The 6,366-nt window shown below is 48.7% G+C and overlaps 1 protein-coding gene across 1 annotated transcript in view; it reads right to left on the minus strand.

The window, feature by feature from the left end:
• Nucleotides 1–6,366, minus strand: part of LOC307208823 (uncharacterized protein) — a 32,162-nt gene that overhangs the window by 19,932 nt on the left and 5,864 nt on the right. The gene's annotated exons all lie outside the window — the stretch shown is intronic.

Below are 6,366 nucleotides of genomic sequence, written 5' to 3' on the forward strand. Positions count from 1 at the left end.
TCCACACTCCATACATTTAAATGGTTTCTCCCCTGTATGAGTTCTCTGGTGTCTTCTAAGCGTTCCACTTTCTGTGAAGCTCTTTCCACACTCAATGCATTTAAACGGTTTCTCCTCTGTGTGAGTTCCTTGATGTTGTGTAGGAGTTCCACTCCTACTGACGTCCTTTCCACAATCCATACCTTTAAATGGTGTCTCCACTATTTCAGTTCCTTGATGTGAACTAAGTGTGTTCCACAAATTTAAATGATTTTTGCGTGATTCCTAATGAAAGTACAGATTGCTCTGTCTGTCTTCTCTATTGCTTGCATTGGCGTAGGGGGAAAGGAAATCCTGTAGAAGAGAAGAAGAGTTTGGATTTGATATCCCGCTTTATCACTACCCTAAGGAGTCTAGCTCAAGGTCACCCAGCAGCTGCATGTGGAGGAGCGGGGAATCGAACCAGTTCACCAGATTAAGAATCTACCGCTCTTAACCACACTGGCTCTCCAAAGAAGAAACAAAAGAATATAACACACATCAAGTGCCTTTGGTACCTTCTCTTATTTTAACATCTCATACACTCTTCCTTCTTCTATGTGCCAATTGTTTAGGAAATGAAATAATGTCAGATAATAGCACTGCATCAACTTTTAATAATAATCAATTATTGTTAATGTGCAAGTAGATAAATAGGGACCGCTTACCGGCGGGAAGGTAAATGGCGTTTCCGTGTGCAGCTCTGGCTCGCCAGAGCAGCGATGTCACGCTGGCCACATGACCTGGAAGTGTCTTCGGACAGCGCTGGCCCCTGGCCTCTTGAGTGAGATGGGCGCACAACCCCAGAGTCTGTCAAGACTGGCCCGTACGGGCAGGGGTACCTTTACCTTTACCTTATTGTTAATAATGCAGCATGATCTAAGATACAGTGCTTCTCTAAAACTGGCAATTTAAATAAAGAGGTTCCTCACAGAAAAGTGAGCTGATCTCCCTCCATGAACATGCCCTTTATTTCTCAGGTTCAGAATTCCTAATGACTTTTTTGTCCTAATCCCTTAAATATTTGGTTGCAAGTCTCTCTGGGTTGCCCTGGTAAACTAAAGTGACTAACAAATTCAATTAATCATAATAATGGACTACAACAGACATGGTCATCCGGTCGAGCGCGATCAACCAATAGATCATGTGAGTGATCCTGGTCGATCATGGGATTACTGGGATAGGTGTCAGTTGTGCAGCTCCCTTTGATGGGGAGGAGAGAGAAAGGGCTGGCTTGGGGGGGGGGAGAGCTGCTTAAGGGGGAGGGGGGCTGGCTTGGGAGTGTGGAGAGATGACTGGCTCTTCAGAGAGAGAGGTTTTGCCTCCCTTTAATTCCCCCCAACTGAAACTCCCCCCTCCTGCATCCAGTTAGCCACCTCCTTCCACCCACGCACCCCACTCCTCATTCCCCCAGTGACAATGGGTAGAGCACTGCCAGTTTTTATACTGGGAGTAGATCGCAGTCTGTTGGGAGTTGGACATGACTGAACTACAGGAACCCCTGAATTTCAGTAGCAATCTTCCCGATCCCTTAAATCCCAAAGACATGAGAATAAAGATAGTGGTTGATACTGGAAATCTGGTGGAATAGAGAGGAGGAGTGGGACGTAGTTATCACTGCGTAAAGGTAAAAGAAAGATATCTCTGCCTACAACCTTCATAGCAATGGGCAGGGAAGGGTGGACTGGAGGCAATGTCTCTCCACAGAAACATGGGTAAATGGGTGAAATTGCAGAAGGCAAGCCAAAATTGGGTCATCTTCTCGATCCAGCAGGGCTTTTTATGTGTTTTAACGTAGTGAGTCTGACCAAACTGCAGGAGGCAGTGGAAGACAGGACCCAGGGGGTCACAAAGACTAAACGACTAAACAACAACAACAAACGTAGTGAAATGTCTCACTGCATACTCAAAGGGCTTACCTCTCAATTTCCCCTTCACATTTCTGTGTTTTTCTTTTTCTAGCAAGATGTGCTTAGACTTGTGAGTCAGAGTCTCTCCTGTGTGGAACAAGTAAAAGAGAAGTGCTGTTTATGTCATATGTGACTGTCAACGTCTTCAGAAACACTCATATTCTGATGCAAAAACAACAAAGTTCCTGGTGGCCCATTGGAGGCTAATAAACCGCAGCATCAGCTCACGAAATGTTACGGACAAAACTACAGCATTGCTATAAACGATAACCCCACCCACTCCCTTTCTCTCACACACAGTGTTTGTGGAATTCTGCACTCTCACACACCTCACCTGTAATACTGGCAATCCTTGGCCTGCATATGCACATGAATGTGTGTAAAGCCTCCAGTCACAAGCATTGTCTATCCTAATAATGGACCCTTTGTCCTTTTAAGCACCCCAGACTGTGAAGGTGCACACATTCACTGTCTTTGGGTGCTGCTGGATTGCGTCTCAGCTTGAAACTCCCTTTGACATATAGAAAGGTATAGAAAGGCTGTCCATATATCTATTATATACAATCCTGAAAGAATTTCCATAGCACCTCCAGCCATGTTTTTTTTTGAGTAGTGGACCACATTATCACCTCAATTAACCATACAGTGGAACTAAGGCTTAGAACTGAAACCCTGGGAGAGGCAGACGGGTTTTTTCTGGCCCTTCGTGGAAGAGGATTCCAGATGCAAAGACCCGCTCTGGACGCCCTCTCTCCTTCCTCTCAGGAACTTCCTGCCCTTTCCTCTCCTCTCCAGCTGGACGAAAGGCCCGCCTTGGTGTAACGCAGCAGCAGCAGCAGCAGCAGCAGAGTCCCGCTTCTGGAGCCCCCAGCAGCAGCTGGCCTGGGGGTGGGGGAAGGAGGGGAGGGTGGGGAATTGGACCCCCCCCCAATTTCAGGGACCCCTCTCCCCAAGGCAGGTTTCTGGGCAGGAGGGGAAAGCCAAGGCAGCGTCTCCGGAGATTCCCCCGCCAGCGCCCAAGTGGGAGACCTCCCTTCCGACGGGCAGCGTCTCTTTCTCTCTCTGCCCCCGCTGCCAATGCTGGACGGGGCTCTCCTCCCCCAGGGAGGCTTCCCTCCCTCCCTCCCTCCCTCCCTCCCTCCCCAGGTTCCCCCTCCGTCCCCGGGTCCCTCCTGCGCCCAGAGACCCCCTTGGCCCGGCTCACCCCTCGCCCGGCGCGCAGAATCTCCCCCGAGCGCAGCACCGACCTCTCCATCCGGAGGAGCCTCCCAGGACCAGCGGGGAGGGGGGGAGGAGGTAAGAGACGGAAGTGGGGAGGGAGGGGGGGTCTCTTGCCAGGCCTCTCTAGGCATCTCGGCTCTCTCGCTTCCGTAACCCCTTCCATGCCCTCTCCTTCTGTCCAGCCAAGAGAGGCGCGCCTCGCCACACGCGCGCAGCCAGCAGCGCCCCAAGGAAGGGATTCCTGCCAGGGGGAAACGGGGGACGCGTCCCGAGGGGCGCTTGTTGGGGGGCCTGGCTTGAAAGCCATTCTCATAGGGATGGCCTTGGTGGCCATCTCCATTCCATTCCCGCAAAGGTGCCCAATGGGTGCAGGGCAGCTGAGCACAGATTGGCCAGCCAGACTGTTATAATGATAAGGATGATTTTATTGTTTATATGCTGCCCACCTCAATGGGTTTCCCCAGCCACTCTGGACAGCTGCAAAAAAAGAAGCAAAAACTTCCCTAACTGGTTTGCCAATGGGTGCCAATGAACTTCTTTTAGGACTGGTGTTATATGGTCCCTGAGGCCGCTCCCAGTCACCAGTGTAGCAGGACCCTCCCCCCAATCATCCAGTTTGTACAAACTTCACTCACACACTACATACGCCACACTTCTGTTATAAATTCATAGAAAAATCAACCATACATGGGATTTGCACTGTTCCATTTTTATTTTACTCCATGAAGGAAGGACTACAAAATGGGGCAGGTTTGATACAGGGCAGCCATAATCCCTTCAGCATCCCAGCACATACACAGGTGCCCTGCCCAGTTGCTATGCCAACCCTGATGGTCCCAGACAGAAGACAATCAAGATCACAAAGAACTTGCTTATAGGAGTGGATTCAGCATGGACTGAAACAAAGGACAATGATCAGATCTTCCCTCTGGGGGCAGGAAACTGCAAACTCCCCTTTGTCTCCTGGAAGTTCCTGGAAGTGACTCATGGGGGGGGGGCAAAGGAGGAACCAGCCAGGTGACAAGACACTCAGGTTACCACCAACTCCTCCCTCAACCCCTCCTTTCTGTAATGTATGCATGATGTTTCTGGGGGTGGGCTTGACCTAGAGGAGGGGAATTTCAAAAGTTTTTATAAGACCTTGCACACCATTTTTTCTGTCAAAACAAAAAAAAAATTCCTTCCAGTAGCACCTTTTTAGAATTTTTAGAATTTTTAGAATTTTTTTTTATTTGTTTTGTTTTGACTATGGCAGACCAACATGGCTACCTATCTGTAACATTTTTTCTGTGTCTTTCCTCTCACCTGCAAGTGAGGGGAGCACCCTGTTGCAACAGTCAATAAAGGCCAAGCCTACAGGCTGCTGATTTGCTTCAATTTACTCTGGTTGGTGTCTTTACTTTTTGTCCAAGGGAGCCCTCGGATTTTTCCGGTAACACCAGTCTAGTTGCCGCATTCTGGATTAGTTGCAGTTTCCGTGTCCCCTTCAAAGGTAGCCCCACGTAGAGCCCATTGCAGTAGTCCAAGGATAACCAGAGCATGCATCACTCTGGCAAGGCAGTTTGCAGGCAGGTAGGGTCTCAGCCGACATACCACGATAAAATAAATGATTAAGTTATTTTTATTATTAAACCTTTAGAAGACATCTGAAGGCAGCCCTGCATAGGGATGCTTTTTAAGCTTTAATGTTTCATTATGTATTCATAAGAGGCTGGGTTGAAATAAATTATTCTTGTTGTCCTTGTTACACCTTTTAAGGAGAAAAAGAAACGTGTGTGATTCTCCAAAGGAGATGGTGCAATGCAGATCCTGCAGTTGTGGGTTCCTTACTTGGCAACTGGAGTGCGTGTATCCAGGTCCCTGCTAATGGGTCCCAGAAGAGGTGCTTTTTGGGGGGGCGGGTGGAGAAGTCCATTTGTCCTTTTCTTCCCCCTCCTCCCTCTCACCACCACCTTCCCACATGCAGCATCTTATTTTTGTCCTCCCTTGCCACCCACCTCCCTTGCTCACTTTTCCAATTCCCCTTATTGCAATTTATAGAGGCGGGCAGAATGTCCACTGTCACCCCTCCTCTCCTTTCCAACGCTCCCCCTCCCCACTCCCAGGGGCTCCTTTTGTCCAATTGCCCAGGAAACATCTGATTTAGGGGGAACACTTCAGGTTTGTTTTGGAACACGGGGGCCCATAGAGCTACGAGTGGGAGAGCAGCCCCTGCCTTTGCTGCACAGCGGAGGAATATTTTTGTAGAAATTTCAGCTTTTCTTAACACAGGCAAAAAGGTACTGTTGGCAGTGTTTACATAAACGATTACAAACTCTTTTTATAAATGCTGCGATTCAAGGACTGGGAAAATATAACCATTTTCCCGTGACCTGCTTCCCAGAGTGAAGACAATGTTAAAAAGCATGGGGAGAGGATGGAGCCCTGAGACACCCCCTAAGTGAGTGCCCAGAGGTCCAAACACTCAACCCCCAACACCACTTTCTGGACATGTCCCAGGACTAAGGAGCGGAACCACTGCATAACCCTGCCCCTAACTCCCAACCCCCCTAGACCGTCCGTGAGGATGTGTCAGTATTTACAATGTCATATCATTGGGAATGTATTTCACAAAGCAGAGGTGGCATTGGGGAAATGAGGTGGCGCTTGTTCGGTTAATTCAGTTTGCTCTTTCTTGACTGCCGAGAGGGAGAGGTGAGAGGTGTGGGGACTTTGTGCCCATGATGACTGGAGGAGTTTGGAAATAATACTCGTGGTTCAACTGTTGCCAACCTGACCAGTAAAGCTTTATTCTCAACAAATTGGGTAAGGTATATATTTTTATCACAAATAGGTAACCGAATACCGTGGTCAACGGCATTAAGAACCACAGAGAGATCCTGCAGAACCAGGAAACAGCTTTTACCTTTTTGCCCGCCAGACATAATCAACCAGCACCAATCATTCCAAATCTGTTTTCCCCTTCAAAGGGACTCCAGGAAGTTCCCAGAGGTGACAATTGCTGAGCTGATTGTTGGCCAAGGAAAGCCTAATCCCATCCCCAAACTTGCCAAGGGGCCAGACATGCAAAGGAAGTTCTATTGTACTTTGGGCGGTGGGACTTCAGAGGTGTTTGCCTGTGCTCATCTTATACCTGGGTCTTGCCCTGCCATGTCTGCTTATGCTAATCTTGTACCAAGGACTTGTCTGGACATGTTTGCCAAGGTTGAACTAGTGT

This window comes from Podarcis cretensis (genome assembly GCF_951804945.1).
Source record: "Podarcis cretensis genome assembly, chromosome: 2".
In the NCBI taxonomy this organism is placed as follows: Eukaryota; Metazoa; Chordata; class Lepidosauria; order Squamata; family Lacertidae; genus Podarcis; species Podarcis cretensis.